The sequence below is a fragment of the Pocillopora verrucosa genome, chromosome 3, assembly GCF_036669915.1.
Source record: "Pocillopora verrucosa isolate sample1 chromosome 3, ASM3666991v2, whole genome shotgun sequence".
Lineage (NCBI taxonomy): Eukaryota > Metazoa > Cnidaria > Anthozoa > Scleractinia > Pocilloporidae > Pocillopora > Pocillopora verrucosa.
This window is the reverse complement of record NC_089314.1, coordinates 11,843,974-11,866,342: the sequence shown is the minus strand read 5'-3', so window position 1 is coordinate 11,866,342 and position 22,369 is coordinate 11,843,974. Positions and strand designations below refer to the sequence as shown.

The following is a 22,369-nucleotide window of genomic DNA, read 5'->3' as shown; positions in this document are numbered from 1 at the left end:
GTCACGCAAAACATCACCTCTTCCCAGATCCCTCGGAAAAGATCCCAGTGAGTGATGGGAATGATCACTAGCTACTTTGTTGAGCACACTCTAGAACACGCTCGCAGAAAAGCTCTAATTGCTGTGCTCTTTCAGACTTTTAATGGTAACAAGACTTGCTTGGAATTTGAAAGGTAAATCAGTGCATCGAAAAAGATAAAAATGTAATCTTCGAATTGTTTTTTTTTTTTGTTCTTGTTGAATAAAAACTCTTAATTTTTCCCCTTTTTACAGGGTAGCAACATTGCCCTCCAACTCTCTGATCAGTCTGTTATTTTGCTTGTCAATCAAGGGTGAAGTGATTTGCTGATAGCAACAGCTGAAATAGAGAGAATTAGTCAAAGCAGGTATGATGAACAGCCTTTAAAGTGAGCTATTTACTACCGCTCCAGCTGATCAATCAAACTTGTATTTCCACGACTTCCAAAGCAATGGTCATAAACATACCAAATTAAGTTACCATTATTGGATTAAACTCTCAGTGCATGGATCAAAAATACAAAAAGATTTGCTTCACTTACTGCCCTAGTTATAAACTATTTTGCTTGACAGGGCAATAACAAAAAACTAGCACCAATCCAAGCTAATGAACAAAAATCATGTGTAAATTAAGTGGACTGAGAATGAGGTGAAATAATCAACTCGTGACAGTGAGGTTTCATTGTTAAGTAAACAGAATATTAACGCAAACCTTTTTACTTTTGTTCACTTAAAGAGACATTGTCCATTCTAAATTGTCCACCCCCATCGGTTTACAAGTAGATCAAGCTGCGATGAAATAGTTTTTGCCAAATGGTGCATTTCATAACTTTCCATTGTTAAATAGCTTATGGTGGTTATGCTTCAAAATTTGAAATGTCATTGCAATAAGCTTTGAGTTTTTACTTTGTTGAATAAAGTTGCAAATTAAAGTTTAAAGTACCAGTTTATAAGATAGACAGAACATCAGTCGTAGCTTTAATTGTGCTTCTGTCAGCTCTTTAGAATGATTTATAATAACATGGGCAAAGCCAGTGTGAACTTTATTTTTGAAAAGCTCAGCACCACAATACTCAATACTCAGGAGAGATTTACAGCATACTGAAAATGAACTAAAAGCAAAACTTATGTTTAACTGAGGTCAGTCCAATTTCCTGTCAATAATTCTTAGTTAGACATAAGATTTTTGAGAAAGCATTTACAGTACATTTGCTTTTTATGTTTGATTTAGTTTTTTTAACTTTTAAGACTTGTTTGGTATCAAATGTCATGATAATGTAAATTTGTGAATATTACTTGAAGGTACAACTTGTACCAATTACCTGGAAATGATGATGATTGGTGTTAAAAGAAACTATATAAGCACAGATTACATGTAATTTTACAATTTGAACCTAGACATTTGAGGAAAAATTTGTGATCGATACCCAAATTTGGCAAGCTCGTTTATATTAATGTAAAATCTTGAGGAATGTCAGGCATGTTTTTGTGTGCTAAATGACGTGTTAATATAATTTTGATTTCCATTAGATAACTGTCAAAAAAGGCAACAGGATCTGAGTTTCTGAAAGCAGGAATAATTTGTGGCAGTATGGGTGAGTTATATAATGTGTTAAGAAGTGAACTGAGGTGGATAACATTGTAAGCTCCCAATCTTGGATATTTAATTTGTTTGTGTGTCTGTTTTGTTTTGAGTGGGTTAATTGCTCCAACATGAACCCTATACACCCTGATATTAGTCTCTGTTTTCTCCATACTGTTCTCTATACATTCTCTAAGGTGAAGACCAAGAGAGTTTGTTGAATGATCAAGAGCCTCTTTAGCTGGTAATCATTTCCTTTATCCTTGTGACCTTAATGAGTGATTTGGGAGTGATATTATGTGGAGAAATTAGATGCTAGTCACTCTTTGGGGCCATAGGGTTAAGTTCTATCCAAAAGAGTAACAACTGTTTAGTTTTCTTAATCATAAATAACTTCCAGTAATGTACCAATCATAATATCATTGACACTATTTTGTTTTCTCAGACATGATAAAATAATTGCAATTCTTTATTAATACCTTGATTCTATTGATGATGTTATTGTTTTATCAAACAAAATAAATGTTAATATCTTGCTCCAATGATTTACGGGAAGAAGACAGCATGGAGTGATTATCTTAGTGACAGGAAAAAACTGAGTTAATTTAATTGGCTGATCAAATAAACCTGACCAGCATGGTCTGACTAAATTTGTGGCTGTACCCAGGACAGCCAAAGGTCACCAAAAGCTACTTGTAAGACCTGACATGTAGGACCTAAGAGCACTTCTTTCAGTATCTTTTGCATTCATCTTTCAGTTTGCAAATTTTTAGTCTCAAATTTTATTATTAACAAGTAGATGAATTGACTTGCATTCAGGTCATTAAAATCTCTTTATTCATAAACCTGTGTTTTAATTGGGATCAAAGTTAAAATTCTGCAAACTGTAACTTTGCTAATTCATAGACCATCGCAGGAATTAGAATGAAGTGTTTCCTTTGAGGTCCATACATGTACTTGCATACACAGTTATTTGATGAAGGCAAAAGAGAAGAAAATGTAGGGGGTCTTATTGGACTACATAGAAGCAGACAGATGGCAAAAGCAAAGTCTAAGTCAGGTAGCAGAGTGAAACATGAATAATGGGCAGTTTGGAAAAAAAAAAAGAATACAGGTGGCTTATCTTGGTTTTATGCATATTTGGGTGTTAGCTTTTGGTAACAAATATTATCTTAGGGTTTGTTACGACCCTCAATTTATTGTTACAGAAAGACTATGGAACTTGAGGTTATTAGTTAACTTTTGCGGAAATCCACTCTGAGTGCAACCCAAGACAAGACTTGGTGTTTGAGAATTATCAAGTCCACCCTTGCTCTCCTTAACAATTCTTTTAAGAATAATGAAAAGTGGAATGAACTTCCTGCAGACAAAATTGAAGCCATAAAGTATGAATTTTTCCTCCTCCTTGTGCTAACTTACAGGAATCTTGAACTTATGAATCTTAAAGGAGTTACAAAATGACATACTTCTAACACTATTATTAAAATTGTTCTATGGAATTATAACAGTAATTATAATAATTATAAAAATAATAATGATAATAACTCTTGATTCAAACACAAATATATAGTACTTGAGAGAGAGACTCCTGAGGTTATCCCTGTAAAGAGTTTACATCTACAAAATGCATGTGTACATTTTTGTAACAGCTTTGGTTGTGTCTTCCAAGAGATCTTGTTACTTGCTTGTTTTCATTGATATAAAATGTCGTTGTCAGATGATGAGAATATGCAGATCAACAGTGAAATTAAATATATATCAGAAAACTGATAAATATACGCGTTCTTTATTTTTCAATTGCATTACTGTGGAGAAAAACTTACAGTCTGAGATATGCACAAATTCACTCTAATAGGGTGTTCATAAGAAATTGCTCACTTTCTGCGTCTTCATTGTATTTACTTAATCATAGATCTTTTGTTTTTCGTCTTAGGTTGTAGGTATTACAAATCGTTGATTAAACACACAACCACCCCCCTACCCCTGCCCTCCTAATTATCGTTTTCGTGTCCAGACTCTTGTGCGCAGTAAGATGAACCCAAAGTTTCTTTGTTCACCTCTCCACCAATCTTCGCTGTTACTGACCGGTTTAAAACTTTGTTGAGATCTAAATCTTGGCTTTTATTCCTTTCCAATGAATTTCAATTCTCCGACTCCGTTTCTCTTCTCTCTTTTATTCCGTGAGTGGGCTCATATGAGATTTTCATTAGGTTCTGCTCCTGGTGAGGACTCAAAAGTTTTCCTTTGTCCTACGCTCGTCACAAGATAGTTAAACTTCTTTCCTTTCCCTTTCCTTATAACAATTTGTCATTCTGTTCAAGAAACAGCACTCCGCAAAATTTTATGAAATAAAAATTCCTGAAGTTTTTTTTTTGTTTCTTTGGCTGTTTCATTTCCCAACATTATAGATCCATGATGAAATAAACGCTGGCAATTTAATCTTCCCTGCGATTTAAGAAGAACTACTGACAGAGTGAAGAATCAAAGAACAGAGTGTGGGTGTGTTTTTTGCAGGGGGGATGCGACGGCGGGGAAATTATCTTACCGTATTTATTCGATTAAACACCGCGTCGCCTATTACATTTTGTGCGATTCGAGTGCGGTGTTTACACGAGGGCGGCGTTCATTTAAAATCCAATCTCTTTCTTGCAAGCAATAGTGTAGTAACTGACCGTGTCAGTTTTGAAAAACAGAAACATGTTCCAGTGCTTGTCTAAAAAGTCATTTTTTATGTCGTTTTCTATTTCATTACTTACATGTTAATACTACTGCAATACATAACAATACTTATTGTTTTTTTAGAGGGCACGGTAACGAATCTTGCAATCTGATTGGTTCTTTACCCGGTCAGTATTTTCCTATCTCTGCCCACGGGCCACGGTAACGCTTTCGTGAGTCGCCGAGTACATCCCAACTTTCGTTGTCATTTTTCATAAATATACCTCGTTTTCCGGCTGGGCAGTATTTTTAAGCAAACACGTCGGTCACTACCTCAAGCCGATAAATAACTTATGAATCCTCTCTTTTCTCTCTATCAAATCACTTTGGTTGACAGAAAAATATTGGTTTCAGAATGAATTTGTATAAACAATAGTGTCATTACGTTGGTTGACAAGCGGCCCAAAAACCTTCTGCAATTATTTTAATCGTTCACAAAAAGTACCGTTCAATTTGGACATTTGTACCTTAAATTGCACAACAGAAATTGAAGGAATTTTTTGAGAAAAGGCCGCATTACATTCCCTTGTGTCTCGTTGGAGTGTGCCGTTCGAATTTAGTTTTTGTGAAGGAAAGATCAGAGTTAAACACGCCATTACAGCAAACAAACGAGCAAACTCTCACAACTTCAAAATAAAAAGATTGAACTTACTCGCAATTACTTTCCTCGCCGTTTACTTAATGAACAGAGGTAAATCTTCGTATATGAATGACTCGTCGATGAGAGTGAATAATACTTTCCGTTAGATCATTAACTGATTTTGAAGAAAACATTGTCGTGACAGTCCTTGCCAAACAAGTTCTGTTGGTTTTCAAATGTTCCTTCGCTTTTTTTTTTCTTGCGCGCTCTCTAATTGACAGGTGTCAGATTGTGACAGATACTTGTAAAAATAATGTTTCAAAGTTTGTTTGGAAGCCTTTTAAATCACCTTTATCGTTACGGAAATGAAAATGTTTCGCTGAGGCATCTCTCTTAAATTTGCATCACCTCTATTTTAACTACCATTTACCCACTCAAAAATTGTTCAGTTTATGGAAGATCTTGCCGTATTTACGGCCATAAATCATTCGGGTTCTTTCGGAAAGAATTTCGTCTAGTTTAAAAACAATAAATATGTTATTTACCGGCTAAGGGTCGGTCCGTATGGTGAAAAACTGTGACCTCGGTCTTGAAAATGCTGCCCTCGGCCTACGGCCTCGGGCAGTATTTTCAAGACCTCGGTCACAGTTTTTCACCATACGGACCTCCCAGCCGGCAAATAACATATATATAATACATAGTGAATAGAGATCTAATGTCGGATATGCTTCCTCGACATCAGAACTGTTCCATTCAAAAGGATTTGTGTCTGGTTCACTCAAAATTTCCAACTACGATCAATGCTTCGATTACTGTGTGCTTTTTTAGTCAATTATTCGAATAAACGCCACATCATAATGCGGAGTGTATTCGAGGGCGGTGTTTATTAATAATTCTTCTCTAAATGCGGCGTTTATCTGAGGGCGGCGTTTAATCGAATAATACGGTAGTCCTTTCATGCCAAGGAAACTGTACTTGAGTTCGTGTGGTGTTAGAAACTTGGAATCGTGTGCATATTCATCCCTTCAATAAAAGTTAAATTCTGTTTTTTTTTAAATATTTCTTAGCACCGTTGAATGTTGAGAAGTGTCAAGAGCAGCTTCAGTCTTATTACGACACCTTCAGTAAGGTGAAAGTTGTTCCACGATAAAGGGTAATTCGCAGCTCAATTTCGTTCCGTTTTAATCATGCTTTCATAACATTCTTTTGTACTTTGTCGCAACAAGCCGACTCGCAAACAATTTGTTTTCTTGTCGAGTTTTTGCTATGTATTGCTTCGTAGTTTTACGGTTCTTGTTTTAATCCGCAGAGGAAATTGAAGAAGTTGTAATTCTGCCAGCTGTGTATTCGTGAATTGTCTGGATTGAATTTGGATCTATTCATCGTCGAAGGATCACCAGTCGCATGCGATAGTTCGATTGTTTTTATAGAACAAGAATAAAGTTTGTTTCATGAAGAGTCACCACCAGTCAGTTCAAATCAGTTTTATAAATGAATTTGAATTGCTTTGAATTTTTTTTATGCGACTTTTGTAAATACCGCGGAGTGCAGTTGCACTTTCATTTCGCTGTTTACATCGCTGTCGCTTTGTTGTTTGCATTTATTTCGTGCTGTGTTTATGGAAGAACTGGCGAGTCTAGAGCACCTTGCATTAGTTTCTCGGTGTTTTGAAATCACTTTGTCAGTTAGCCCGCTAAGTAATAAGAATGCAGAACTGAAAAGACTGTTTACGATGAAAAATAAGACATTTTTTCAGTTTGTTTCTTTTTGCGGTATTCTCACCTTGTATTATCTGCATGGGCTTGTCAGGTACATGTACCTGTAGGACTGTATGAAAGGTAGTCACTGAATGATCTCTTGTTCATCATATGATGTAATGTGTATTTCTTGAACACTTAAGTTTATTTCTCGAACAAAGTAATCAGTATGGGCCCCACCATGGATATAATTGGATGATATCTAAATTTTAGTGAGCCTTGTGATGTAAGGCTACAAGGAACGTTCCTCAATATAAAAGTTGTTTTAAAACAACTCCGTCAAAAATACTCTTGGCCTAATTTCTCTTCATATAAAAAGTAACCAGGGTAAATGCGTGTGAGTTCAGCTGTATGTTGTTTAACAAGATGATGTTGAGTGTTGGATTGTGATTTATCACATGCAGGATCGCAAAGGGAATGTCAAACCTGAAGAAGAATGGCCAACAGATGAATACTGGAGAAAAAGTTGGAGCTTCGTCCATGGATCAGAGCAAGAACCAGATCCTGGGTCAGTTACCGACTTAGGTGACGAGGAGGAACCTCGGTCCTGCCTGGAAACATAGCTGACCAGGACTGGCTCAGTAGACCGCCTGTAAATAGTGAAACTTACCATTGGTCAGAACTGGCTGGCCAGACCAGTCCATCCATTGAGAGAATTCTTTCAGATCTTTTCAGTTAGAGAAGTCAATACCTAAATTGTATTGACTGTATTGAAATTTGAAAACAAGTTTGGGAAACCTGACTAGACAAGGCACATTTGAAGATGATTGGTTGGTCTGGTAGGTTTCTGACTAATCGTGAGAGACTTCATTGTTGTGATCAAATAAACAAACAATCAACGGTTGGATAAAAAATGAGGAAATAAATATTTTAGAATCACTTAGCTTAGGTAAATTGGTACCCTCACCAAAATGGGGACTCCCTTCCACAATATCGGTGAGAACATGTAGGATGTTTCTCTGGAGTCAGAGTGTATTGTCCTTGAAATCGATCGTTGATTTGGATATATTTTGATTTGAGGCTATTTTACGATGTTCCCTTATGTTGGTTGTAGTTTTGATTTACAGCTTTGAGTTTCAAAACTTAAATTTTCATGTTACTTAGTTAGAGACTCTGAGGTATTTTTGTCATTTTTCTTTTTTAATTTACTTTGGTTGGTTTTTTCCTGCCCAGATAATTGATTACTTCATCAGGTCGACTGTGCAGATAATTCTCTCATTTCTATTGATTAAAAAAGAGAAGTCATGAATGCAGCCAATCTCCATAAAATATTAAATATTTTAATGTGGCAAAGAGCAAAACCTCAATGTTTGATGGAAGTCTTCACTAAAAGCCAAAAACGTGAAGATAAATTTCGTGATTTAGGATCGGTATTATTATTTTCATGGCGTTCGCCATGCTGTGAGCAAATTTAGCTGATTTGTTAATACAGAACAGGCTTCTGATTGCCTTAATTTCCAAACATTCCATTTGAGATTAATGTAAATAGTGCAATGTGGTTGACATTTCGTCGTCAAAGCTTTTAAAACTCTGTTGAGTGTGGCAAAAGAAGAGAGACTGTGTTTGACAAGTATTTCCTTGACTCTGAAATGTAAAATAATTTAACTCAGTATTGTATTGGTTGTTCTCTCAAAACTGTCAAGCGAGTGACAGTTAAGTTATAGTGCTATTGTGGCTGTACACTGTGCACATTGTAAGATACGAACTCTATCTCGTGATTTTTATATATTGAGTCATTAATGCTGATTTTTCAGGGATAAGCCCTGTTTTCAAGTGCTCAGTTTTGCAACTGTCCATGGTGAACTAAACTAATTTATATTAAATTAGAAAAAACGAAACCCCTGTGAGTGCTGTGATGTCAGTAAAGGTCATCACCACGAACCAACTAGATCATTAGGTTTCATCCACACTGTTGTGACTGGCTGCTTCAGGCCCGCTCTGTTTATACAACTGCTGAATTGAATTTACATGCTCCAATTGATCAAATAGAAGAGGATTACTGTATTGATGGGAGGACAGTCCATGGAAAGTTACCCACCCTTCCCCCCCCCCCCCAACTGACCACGAGGCCTCTATTTCTCATAGATCTCTTAATAATATCTTCAGATTTCCGATGTCCTGTCCTTACTTCCCGGCTTCTATCCTCAGAATGGTTTCCTGTCAGAAAAGCCTTAGTCAGCTGCATCAATTTACAAACTAGAGGGGGAGGGGGTCGTAAGAAATTTTTGTAATCTCCAAAATCCACCATTTTTCATTTTTGGATTGTGATGTACTGAAAAACCGTTTTATGAATCATGTCTGACATGTATTTCATGAAACGAGAAGGAGAAAAAATCCATTAAGTGAGGGAAGTAAATAGTGTATTTATACTGAAATGAAGAGAATACTTTGATCTGGTCAACGGTACATGAACGGTGTATCAGACCGATTACAAATTGACGAAACATCCCGTACAGCCTGTCAAGAAAAAAAAAACCAGAGGAACTGGCTGATATTTATTGCATACCATATTTTTGAAAGATTCCGTAATTTCTGCTCTTACTGTGACGATCGGAAAGTCCATGAGTTATTTCTTAATGACTGTTTATATAATTATTTCCTAGTTGCTCAATCGATGTTGCAATATCGTTAATAAAGGAAACCAAGTACCATATTTCCTCGAATAAGCGCCCACGCTCCCATAAGCGCCCTCCCCAACTAGTGCCCACACTCCTGTAAGCGCCCTCCTCCAATTAGTGCCCACCGCTCAGGTCGTTATGTCAAACAAGCGCTCTTCTCGAATAAGCGCAGAGCTCCATCGAAATAAGTAAACAAATACGGAGCCCACTTAGTGCCATTAAATCACACTTTTAATCTTGAATATCCCCTTAGATTTTTCACGCGTTCCATTTTTTTTTCCCGATTTTTTCTCGACTTTTTTCTCGACATTTTTCCTGACTTTTTTCTCGATCTTTTTCTGGACAATTTTTTCAATTTTTTCCCGACTTTTTCCTCTACTTTTTTCACGACTTTTTTCTCGACTTTCTTCTCAAATTTTTTCCCGAATTTTTTCCCGACTCTTTTCCCCGAGTTTTTTCCTGATTTCTCTCCCGGCTTTTTTTCCGACTTTCTGTGGAGGGTGGCTGACCCCAATCTAGTTACTGCTGTGGACTTGGCGAATACTGCGGATTGATATCGTTGTTAAAACGAGAAATTTTTCTCTGTAGGGGGACGCCAAAATGATCAGCACTTCCGCCGTGCTTCTGATTCTGACATTTGCTTTGAAAACGTCCATATGCGATGGTGTCCGACTTTCAAACTACTTTCCTACATTGCAAGAATACCCACTTAACGTCATGACTTAATTCAAAGCTATTATCATCTTGGGCTGGAGTATACAGAGATCTTGTTGTTTTCTGTATTCAGTCATGGCATCAGCTTAAGCCTCAGACAGTTAAAAAGGATTTTAAAAGCCAAAGGACTCGGACAAACAAGAAACGCCAGGTTGTTCAAGCTGTGGAAGAACACCTCAGAGCAAGCGGTTGTAGCATCTGATACTGGTAAATGACTCAAGATTAGTCAACGACCACCGGCTTGTTGTTGGTAAAGAAAACGTTCGGGAGTTATTGAATATCCGTGATCCTGAGGAGGTTGAGTTAAGAGCAAAGCGTAGGCTAAAAAGGAGGCAATGCATAACCAGGGAGCCCAATCATTTGTGGCACATAGATGGCTATGATAAATTGAAGCCGACCTGGGACATGCATAACCCTTCTGGGGTGCTAACCCCTTCCCCCCCACCCTCTTTTCACTTATGTCCAGAATTGAACCCACTTGTTTCAGAGTACTTCTTGTTAACTGAATATTTTAGACACTTTCATACACTTCTTATCTGGTGTAATATGTGTGTTTGGTGGAATTCCATCAATAAGGACACTTTGTGATGTCTTCTATGACGAAGATGAACAATTCCTTTTGTTAGGTTCTAATAATTTCATACAATCCATGTGCAACATTTGTTAACATGTAACAGTCAAGAAACTGATGGCATATACTATCAGCTTATTTGAACTGTAACAAAAACATCAAACAAAGTTTCCAATCTTCCCTTTCCTTGAACATTTTTTTCTTTCAAAACAATGAATTATCTGCAATAAGTCTTTACTAGTTATTCGCGTGGTTCATGATGCAACGTTTTTCTACCATATCAGCTATAGAAAAATATTGAACCCTTGGTACAAAGATAGGGGAAACGTTATTAAATCTTGTCAAATGACGACGCTTGGCTTTCCGTCGTGATATTTGTAAACTCTTCGGCAAGAGCTGGGAAAGATTCGTATAACGTAGGAAGCTCCAGGATGGGAGTACATGTACGAGCCACAGGGTGTCTCTGGAGCCCTTCAAATGAAGAGAAACAAATTCTTGTGGAGTCACAGGTGATCACATCACTCCATGTGCAAAAGCGTAGAAACATATAGAAAGCGCCTTCCCCTCCAAGGAATTGACAAATTTCTTCAAATAGTCAAGACTCTGACGTTCACCACCGGTTGATGGCTTTCCTCGGAACAGTTTCATTATCTTTTTCGCTGTTGGTCGTTTAGTTTCGTAGAGTTGATCAAGCCCCTCGAGTGTTTAGAAGCTGTGTTCACATCGTTGCACATCCAGTATAGGAGCCCAGCAATGTAACACATATCTCGGTTTCTGGATGAGCTCTTGATGAGCAAGCTCGCTGATGATGGATCTGATGTTGTCTTTGTCGGGCTTTCGAAAACATTTGCATGTGAAGAGAAACTCCGGCACATGATCATCATCATCATTACCATCATGATCTTGGGAGTCAAAGTTATCTCTTAGACACATACTCAACACCTCCCTATCCTCTGCCGTGATACATTCCCGAAACGACTTCAGAAGAAACTCTAGAGTTATACTCTTCTCCCCAAACAAGCACAATGCAGCAGATAGATTTGAATGTTGAAGAGAAAAATACTTCATCTTTTACTACCCATAAACAAGGACTCGTGCGATGGCCTTCCATTCAGGCTTTTGGAGGTCATACCTTATGTATGGTATTTTTTCATTACTTCCATTCGTCAGAGCTGTAAAACATTCTTGCCGGAAACTCGTCATGACATCGAGAAGAACTTCTTTACCCCGTCCGGCCTCAGGTTCGCTCCTTACATCTATAACAAACGCATCAAAACTGTAGCTAAAAATTCTCGGGTTGCTAAATATTTTAATTAGATCTTTTTTGACGCTGCTTCGATAAACAGTGACACGCTGTGGTCGTTCGCCTGCCAATAAAGTGAAGAAGGAAGAGAATTTAATGCAACAGAAAACACTGTAATATTTACAGTCCAGTTATTTCATCCACACGCACAAACACACACACGCCCATACACCCAAATTAACAGCTCAGTTAAATTACGAGACTTGCATTGATGATTGTCTCAGCAGTCAAAAATTTTTTGTCCAAAAATGCCTTCCTTGAAACTTAACGCTTGCGAAAGAAGTAGCCGTCAATGTATTATACCTTGGTCAGTAGGATTATTTATCTCCTCTAAAGCCAGTTCATCACCTTGTGAATGTATTGCTGTTGTACACCGTAGAAAAAATAACAAATGTTAAAACACTAGTAACAACGCAACAACTTCTTTTTATTAGTAATAAAATGCTCATCTGTGTGTGTATTTGATCGATATTTGAGGCGAGCTGTTTTATTTTGTTAACTTGTCATAAATTTTGTACCACTTTACATGGAGTACTTATTTGAAACTTTGGCTGATCAGAGGCGAATTCGACGATTTATGGTAACTGTTCCGTTATAAATTTAGCAACTAAGTTCAACTCTTCTTAATTGATACATTCATCAAAACATTTTCAACTCCGTATAAGGCAGTTTACGTCCTAGAATAGAGGATTATAGAAGCCAGGCAGCTAGTCAGTGCAGGCAAATATGACGGTCAGGGGCAGAGGGCAAAGTCTCAAGACATCATCCTCCCAAACCCTACTATAATAAGTAGACTATTCCCAGTACACTGATTTCCCTCTCTCCCTAGTTTCCCTCTTCTCGATGCCCAAGCCAAGTGTGCTTAGCCTTAGACCAGGGCACCTCTTAAATAAAGGCTTTAAGATGTGTTTCTATGAATGGTTGATTCCAAATTCTTTAGTTTTCATGCCTTGCTACACCAGTTCAGTAACCAACCTCTGAACTTGTTCTGCTTTCCACTACTTTGGTTTCAAATTTACTTTGTACTACTGTTTCATCTGGGGCCCTAATGAAAGAAATGAAATGCTTTGACCTTTAAACCAATAATTTAGATGTTATCACGGAATGGTTTTCTCGCTTGGCCGATTCTCAAAATATGCCCAAATGAGTTAATTAATAACAAAAAGTGTACTTTTGAATACAAATTTAACATTATTTCTGACGAATGGAATTATTTTCAATTAATAAATTCTTGAATCAATCGCGAGTAAGTTTCTCATACTTACTCATCATCTACCATCAGTTGGCTGGACACATGCTCAGAAATAGACCTGCAACGAAGAAAGAATTTGTCGGTATTATTGACCAGAGCTTGAAGAGAGGCTGGCATTGAAAGTAAATCCCAAGATACGGATAACGCTTGGTCTAACCACGACTTTTAACCTAAGTACATGGCAGCTGTCATGGTAGCTTGCGAGAAAAGGTTAGGTGGGGATACACTGACAGCTAAACAGCTTGCACATACAAATTATCATTTCCCATAGTATTTGTGTAACTACTTGCTAGTGCAGGTTTTGAGGATTCTTCATTTTGTTCCAGCACGGGAAACATATCCTCCAGGGTGTCATCGTTTACGCTATCAGACCATCCAAAACCTCTGAACTGAATTTCACATCAGCCAAAGAGGGTGTTTTGTCTGAAACAATTACGTAGATCATGCTTCGGTTCTTTCTTGTTTTCCCATGGTAACATGCCGAACCTTTACTGTGACAAAACACTCAGTAGGTTCAAGCGGAACTCTAGTCATACAAGCCTCTCTAAGGTCTGTTTTCCGCCTCAGACTTTGCATTTCTTTCTTTAGGGAATCCTCTTGAAAAATTTGGCAATACAATAATTTCTGACATGTGCTAACGCCTGTAAGTGTTTTCTTTTTGACATAAGATCAACCACAAATGAGCTTCTATTAGCTTGAGTAGCAGTAAAAATTACACAGATCATTTCAAGGCTTGGTATTTGTGTTTCACTGTCGATCGGTGGCTTAGCATTCTTAGCTCCCCTCACTCGAGTACTTATCTTTACACATAGTCATGAAAAACACAATTCTCTTCAGATAAATGTCATACCATCATTTGAATAAGGAGCTCAGGCAGGGGCCGATTCTAGCGTCCTGCTACTGTCGTATGGCACTCAACTGACCAAGTAATGCTGCCAAGTGCTGTTGACGGGCCTGCGCGACTCCTGCCACTCGCGAGCGATTTTAAATCTTTTTCTTCAGAATTTTAATAGCTCTTACCAGATTACCTTTTCAATACTTTCCTTACATATTGCTCATTAAGCCAGTTAGTTTTGAATAAGGCGTCATTTCTCCATCAGTGTTATTGAGGTTAGTAAAAAATTATAGCTAAAAAAAAAGAAGTTAAAAAGTGGTGACGGGCCTACGCGACTCCTGCCATTCGCAAGCAATGGCAGGAGTAACAAAAACCATCATTTAAAGCGCCCTGGGAATTATCTGCAAGTATTACCCAGATTACGTTTCTTGTCTTTCCAATAGTGATTCGTTTTATCCCTTTTTATTCTTCTTCAAAATGCGGTGGGATTTCTTCCTATCTTTCTCCATTTCACGCCAACAACAAAGACAATGCAAGAGGCACCTGGCATAACGATTATTTGCAATTGGCGCGCAAGCACTTGTATGACGCACCGTAACAGACCCATAACATGACAATAGGTAACAAGAGACTGACTGTTGAAGGTTGGCTATGAAACACATTAAATGTTTCATTGACTTGTGGGTGGTTTATTGGCAAAATAGTGAGGCTGGACAGATCACAAAGGAGTCACGCTGTCCTGGTTACGATGCCTCTGTCAAAAAAATCAAAGCAAAAAAACGTCACTTCGTCGAAATTAAAAATGGATAGTCGCTGTCGCAAAATGTCGCTCTTTTTCTGTCATTTTTTGTCGGCTATCGGAACAAATATTCCAAGTCGCCTAAAGGGAAGTGTACCTATACATTTTACGATAAGATAGTCAAGCGAAGTCGACCATAAACTAGGACACCATCAGCGATCAAATTGAACCTCTATTGTACCAATTCAAATTGTTTATACTTGGACTGTCTACGCTTCGCGGACGTCCGATTTTTCTAATCATTCGGATGGTTTTAGACCGAATTGGACTCCAATCGCTCCTTTTACCATTACAAATCGTTTGTTTGTTCGTGTAAGAGGCGAAAAAAAGGCACTTGCATGATCGCGTGATGCTCAGGATCTTGTCCAGTCGTTAGTCACGCAATCGTTCCCTCTCCCTATTACATTCTTTAGATATCACGTGACGTTTAAAGCGGAAACAAAACCACTTTTTGATGGGTGGATTCATGTAATGTGAGAATGTTTGTGAACTTATTGATGGCAGTCATAACGGACGGTGGTTCCTTTTCAGCTTTAAGACATCTTGCCGATCATTCACAAGACGAATCGACATCTCGATCAGGAAGTTGATGTCTGAAGGTCGGTATACTTCGACTACTTCCTGCAAGTTTTAAATAAATGCTTGCGAAAAGAACCCGAATGATTCAAGGCTTTAATTACGGCAAGATTCTCCCCAAACTGAACAATTTTTGAGCGAGTAAATGATAGTTAAAAACAGAGATTGTGCAAATTCAAGAGAGGGGCCTCACTGAAATATTTTATTTGTGTAAAGATAACGGTGATTTAAAAGGCTTCCAAACAAAAACTTTCTTTAACTCGTATGTGTCACAATCTGACACCTTCCAATTACAAAGCAAGTAAGAAAAAAAGCGCATGTACTCTTTTGAAAAATAAAAATAAGGAAAAAAAATGACAAATTACCAAATTGAACGGACTCGCAACGACTTACCGAAAGCGTATTTGTAGTAGGACTGAAAATTTCACTCACCGTTTTACAACGAATAAATTTTTTGAGAGGATGCAAATATAAAATGAATAAAAATTACTTCGATTAATTCAATTGTCTACAAACACCTCACAGTTTTAACTTTCTGAGTTACTTTCGTGAAGGATTAAAGTCAATTACAAACGGTTTTTATGTCGCGAGTCAACCAATTTACTAATGACACATTTACTACCACAAATTCATTTCGAAAAAAATTTTTGCTGGCAACAAAAGTGATTTGAGAGAGAGAGAGAGAGAGAGAGAGAGAGAGAGAGAGAGAGAGAGAGAGAGAGAGAGAGAGAGAGAGAGAGAGATTAAAGGGCACTTTTGCAACGTAAATTCGGGCACTTATGTCACGTTAGGGCACTTTTGTCACGTACCTAAGGGCACTTTTGTCACGTTAGGGCACTTATGCAACATACCATAGGGCACTTTCGTCACCTTAGGGCACTTATGTAACGTACCATAGGGCACTTTCGTCCCTGTCTCCAGTTTTTGTGTCTCGTATAAAACTGAAGAAATGAAATCTAAATCAAACATAGTTTTTTGTTTATTTAGAAATACAAACAAGCCTACAAGCAGAGTCACTCTCTGCAATCTTCATGCTGATTCACAACTTTAACGTAACCTGTTTCTCGTGTAACGGCGTGAAAAATAGTTAATTTTATCGTTAGGTAAGGCATTTTTTTAATATAGAATCCATTTATCAGCATATTTGGAACATTTTAAGCGATACTTGCAAAAACAGTGGAGGGTTCCTTCAAACGTAACCTGTTTCTCATGTAACGGCGAAAAAGTCAATCTACATTGAACGTACTTTGCTTTCTCTTTAGAGATAAAACTAACCTATAAGCAGAGTCACTCTCTGCAGTTTTCATGCTAATTAACAACTTTAACGTAACCTGTTTCTCATGTGACGGCAGAGAAGTTAATCCACATTGAACGTAATTTGTTTTCTCTTTACAAATAAAATTTAACCTATGGGCAGAGTCACTCTCTGCAGTTTTCATGCTAATTAATAACTTTAACGTAACCTGTTTCTCATATAACGGCGAGATAGTTGATCTATATTTAACGTATTTTTTTTTATTTTTACAAATACAAACTAACCTTTAAGCAGAGTCACTCTCTGCAGTCTTCATGCTAATTCACAACTGTAACGTAACCTGTTTCTCGTTTAACGTAACCTGTTTCTCGTGTAACATTGACCGTACTTTGCTTTCTCTTTAGAGATAAAACTAACCTACAAGCAGAGTCACTCTCTGCAGTTTTCATGCTTATTAATAACTTAAACGTAACTTGTTTCTCATTTAACGGCGAGATAGTTGATCTACATTTAACGTAGTTTGTTTTCTCTTTAGAAATACAAACAAACTAATCTATAGGCAGAGTCACTCTCTGCAGTTTTCATGGTAATATAATATCTTAAACGTAACCTGTTTCTCATGTAACGGCGAGATAGTCGATCTATATTGAATGTATTTTTTTTTTCTTTTTACAAATACAAACTAACCTATAAGCAGAGTCACTCTCTGCAGTCTTCATGCTAATTCACAACTTTAACGTAACCTGTTTCTCGTGTAACGGCGTGAAAAAAAGTCAATTTTAAACATACTTTGTTTTCCCTTTAGAAATATAAACTAACCTTTAAGCAGAGTCACTCTCTGCAGTTTTCATGCTAATTAATAAGTTTAATGTAACTTGTTTTTTATGTAACGGCGTGAAAGTTAATCTACATTAAAAATAGATTGTTTTCTCTTTAGAATACAAACTAACCTACCAGCGTCGTCACTATCTACGGTTTTCATGCCAGCCTTACAATTTAGCTGACAAAAAGCGTTGCTTGGCAAATTGTTCATTTCTTCTGATTCAACCTTCTCTCGTATTTCAAACGATTGATTATTTGCTTCAATTTGAACTCGTGTAACATCGCTTTCCCCTCCTCCTCTTTGCCAAGCATATCTTTGACGGCAGTTTGGGATATTACCCCTGATTTTACCATGCCACCACATACCTTAAGTAGGTACTTCCTGTGATCATCACTAAAGATGTTCCTCGACACATAGCTTGAATTTGAAGGAGGTACCATCGATGCACTGCTCTCTTCATTGGAAAAGAAGCGGGACATCTTGTCGGCTAAAGAGTCACTTTCTTTGGGCAGTTCAGGACTTTTTGGGGGCTGTTCAGCTGAAGGTTTGTCGTCATCAATATCTGAAGGTTGGGAGTTGCTTTTGTCATTAAAGCGCCACTCACTTCGAATCTTGTCATAGACCTTTCTTGGGTGAAGAAGACGGAGGACGGGATGCTCTTGAATCTTTTCCCTCACCTCTGCCATGGTAATTGATTTACTTTCAATTTCTGTGAAAAATACATCTTTTAAAGTAGCCACCTGTTCCTCGTCCCACAGCATGCGCTCCTTGTTGTTTCTGTCATCGGCTTCTAAAGGGACATCGTGAGAAGTCGTAGCGGTTGGTAGGGTATCTTCTACGCCTTTTTTCGGTTCAGCCGATCTCATAATGGTGGGAAGGCTGCTTGCCGCTTGTACGCACGCTTCCTCTTTCTTTTTAAGTCGGTAAAATCTCTCAGCTGTCCCTTCTTTATGCGCCATGAGGTCGGCCAGATCTGATTTCATTCCTTTATGTCGTGTGTGCACTTTGGTGACTGCTGACTTGCGAAAAATAGTTGATGTCACGTGCCCTTCCATTCCTCCCTTCCTCCACGCTGCGTTAATGGCAGTGGATATCTGGCCGGACTCTAATTTAGAACCATTCCAAGACAGGAACACACTTCTTTTGTTACTTCCATACTCTTCACTTGTGGAATCTTCCATCTGGCTTCGCATTTCACTGACGTACAATCTTAAATACGAGAACAGTGATAATGACAACACCACGCGTGCCGGGCCGTGAGTATCCGCCGTTTTGTGGTCCTTGACGCTTATGACCATGCTATCATCCACTCTCTTTGCCGCCTTATATTCTTCCAGTGTCATATTTGCCAACACACCAGAACGGTGTGCATTGGCAATAGTGATTTCAAGGAGAATAAAATCTCTGACGAGAGTGTACATGGACTGGTTAACTTGTAACGAATGCGCTCCACTTAGTTGTTCCAAAAGGTTAACAGCGCTCCGTGCTGCCTCACTGCGTTCATATTCGTTGACCATTTCAGGGGTCACTAAATTGCTAAGGTCATTGTCCATCTTCTCAAGATACCGCCGTTTACTATCCTTCCTATACGACATGGACCAAAGACGTGCTTTCTCTTGAATTTGTTGCACAAGGGCAAGATCAACAGCCACACTTTCAGGTTTCTCGGCAACCACGTACGAACAGAAATGCCTTAAACTGAGGAGATAGGCTTTGACGGTATCGGCTGTATACTTTGCTTCTGCTTGCTTCAAAAAAGTGTCGCGAACAAGGGTTTTGTTGAACAACGACTCAAACTGCAGCGAAGGATCAATTATCTGCAATATACGGAACAATTGCGAGGCATGTTGCTTTGATAATTTCTTATCCTTTCTACCGCCATCTGCTGACTGCAACCAGCTGCGGAAGGAGGATACTACATTTATCTCATCTTCTACGTTTGAAGAATAAGCTTCTTCTGCCGATTCCATAATGGCTTGCTCTTCTTCAGAAGGTTCCGTGTTGTTCGTCTGCACCTCCACTTCATCTTCTGACTCGGCGAGAGAACATTTTTTTATCTTTGTTTCCTCTTCTGTACGAAAACGTTTAACTTGTTCAGACGGTTTCCAGGTTTTGACTGAGCGAGCTTCTCTCAAAATCTTTTTGTAAAATGGTGACCCTACTGGGATGTCCCGATGAACTTGACGTATATGATTAGATAAGCGCTTCACCACTGATTTACACCCTTGAATTGGGCAGGCTCGATGACGGTGATAGTCAGTGTATATCTTCTTGCCCTCACTTGATTCTGACTTGTTATTCTTTACAGGTTTCGGCTCAAAACTTTTTCTCATCCCATAGCTCGATGTTGCTTTTCTTGCCATCTCCTTGCTCCAGTCATGAACCTCCCTTAAGTGTCGAGGGATGTCTATGACGTCTGCTTTACAACCCTTTAAAGGGCACCTGCGTCGTGGTCTTTTCTTCTGGACATTCTTAGCTGTCGAACCTTTGAACTTTTTTACGCCATCTTTTTTACTGTCTTCTTCATCTTCGTCATCTTCACTGCTCTTCTGAGTCCAACCTCTGCTCTCAGAGTATTCACTGTCTCTTGAAGGACTCCGACTTTCATAATCTTCGACATCTATTTCCACTTCATTGTCGTCGTGTTCTTTACAAAATCTTGCCCAGGCATTTCGAGTATTCTCTAGTTCACATCTCCGCTGTAACCGAGATGCAGAAGTTGTTTGAGTTACAATTTGAATATGAAACGTCAATAGAAATACTATATACAAGAAATGGTTGTTTTGTTTTGTTTCAACCTGAGCAACATCATCAACAATGACTGCATTTTTTATTTAGAAAAAGGGAAAACAATGTCAGTGCTATAACATCCCATTAAAATAAGAGAATTAATATTCCTATATCAATAAATTACAACCCTACATGTACATATTTGCAATATAAACGAGATGAGAGGATACACTTCGTCTTTTTAACATACTTACATATCAAGAAAAGAGTTGACTTAGACTATTGCAATTCGAAGTAGTAAGCAAAATGTTGATCTACTTCTGGTCCACTATCCTGCAATCTTTTGGGTCCAGAGCTCTCAGGGTGGATAAATTAATTAATTATGAATTTTAAAGTGTTGCTTAAATGTGGTGGCCATCTTGGTTTTTACATACAATTTAACCCCCCCCCCCCCAAAAAAAAAAAAAAGAAACAACAAGAGCAACAACAAGAAAACAATATATAAACAAATAAACGCCGATTCCGTATTATCTTTATTAATTTGAAAAAAGAAAAACTTGAGGTTGAGGTTAAAAAGGTATGCTCCGGGGAAGGCTTCAACTTATTACGTTTTATGTATAGCGATTTTTAGATGAATTAAAAGAGTTTCTTAAGGCAAGGAGGCAAGCACACAACAGCAGACGCTTTGTGAGGAAAGAAAAGGAAGAATCAAACAGCTAGAGGTTACCACAACATAAGAAATGTTTATTACTTAACTTGTATAAAAATTATTGTTAAGGTACACTGAGATTGTATTGAAGGTTATTTATTCCACCTAATTGAATAAGGATCGCAGTTACAAGGAATTATCTGTGGAGATTTTATGTTTCATGACCGTTTGTTAGTTTTGAAACGCTGCTTGTTTTATTAATTTCCCACAAACTTCCTCTCAACTATATTTAGTCATTATTCAAGTCATATACGTGATCTAAAATAAGGTTTCAGTAGAATCGTGATTTCCTGATAAGTTAAATCATAGTTCTAAATTTTTCTGCTAGGAAATAGGTTTTGTTGTGGGCGCTACATCTTTTACAACGCCCCAGTTTTTTCGCGTATCATAGCCGATAAAGGACGACGCGCAACGTTAGTTAGTCAGAGAAGTTAGTAGAAGCTACACCGCTACTTTGCTAAGATCAGAAGGATCCACGTTACCGCTATCTTTTGGTGCGAGTCGTCAACCAAAGTACGCAAGTCTTTCTACTTTGTTGTTAATTAAGTCGCAAATTATTAGTCTTTTCTCTTTCACGAGAAGAAGCTTTCATTTAGTCATTTTTATAAGTTTGCAAAGGATCATTTCTCGAGTTTTATCATTACTAGTATTATTGTCAAGCAATCTTGTCAACCAATTGTCTGTTGCTTTTACCAAATTGTCACTGCTTTACGTTCGTTTAGTCACTCTGTTCAGCACAAGATTGTTGTTTATATCTTCGCGTGATATTGTGTTTATTACACGAGCTTATCATCTTAGTCTATTAGTTTTTAAGTATCAATAAGCACGTCTGTTTATTCACGTTATGAGCTCGCTAGTTTTTTTTATCGTTGTTCTATTTTTGTTAGTCGTATCTTTAGCTTTATCTAAGTTAGATTATATTTTTAATTATCGTATTTCAGTTCGAACCTACTTTACTACTTCACCTACTATCATCGCCACCAGAATCAACTTTGGTCTTCGCTATTTTCATGTCAAACGCTACCGATTGTGATCTAGACCTGTAAACTTTGATCTTTCATTAAATCAGTTTAAATCTATCAAGTGGAGTTCGAATATTGCCACCTCGCACCGCGCTACCCCTGTAGTTGTTGAAGATTTAAAAAAGGTGCAACCTCTAGAATCTTTGCATCTACACCGTTACTTTAACAGGATCACTTAAAATTACAGCCAACAAAATGCTTTAAGGGGCCTTTTATAGGCACGCACCGTGTTTCAGTGAGCAAGTATAACACAAGCGCGCATTTTGCGGTCATTTGTGTTTGGCTTGTGTTAAGTACACGAATGCAAGCTATCTTTCATTTTACAGCTTGGTTCAACTCCTATCAAAAACAGTACAGAAAAAAAGAGGCAGTAAAGAGACTGGAATAACATATTATTTGGCAGAAAAAATAAAGGAAAACCTAGGCGTGCTGCCTCATGCATCTAGAATATAGCAGAGATAAAACTTCATCGACATCACATAGTTTGTTACAATGGTTAAACCTTAT

At 37.9% G+C, this 22,369-nt stretch overlaps 1 long non-coding RNA gene and 1 pseudogene across 2 annotated transcripts; one reads left to right on the top strand and one right to left on the bottom strand.

Moving 5' to 3' along the window:
• The first annotated feature begins 55 nt into the window (after positions 1-55).
• On the top strand, positions 56-7,197 carry LOC131783618 (uncharacterized). Of its 2 annotated transcripts, none has more exons than XR_010716888.1 (4): positions 56-173; positions 274-386; positions 1,549-1,613; positions 7,060-7,197. It is a non-coding gene; the product is annotated as an uncharacterized lncRNA (long non-coding RNA). The 2 variants fall into 2 exon arrangements; XR_010716889.1 differs by lacking the exon at positions 7,060-7,197 and adding an exon at positions 1,798-3,237.
• Positions 7,198-10,889: 3,692 nt separating this feature from the next.
• Positions 10,890-17,611, bottom strand: LOC136279550 (uncharacterized; annotated as a pseudogene).
• Positions 17,612-22,369: the final 4,758 nt, after the last annotated feature.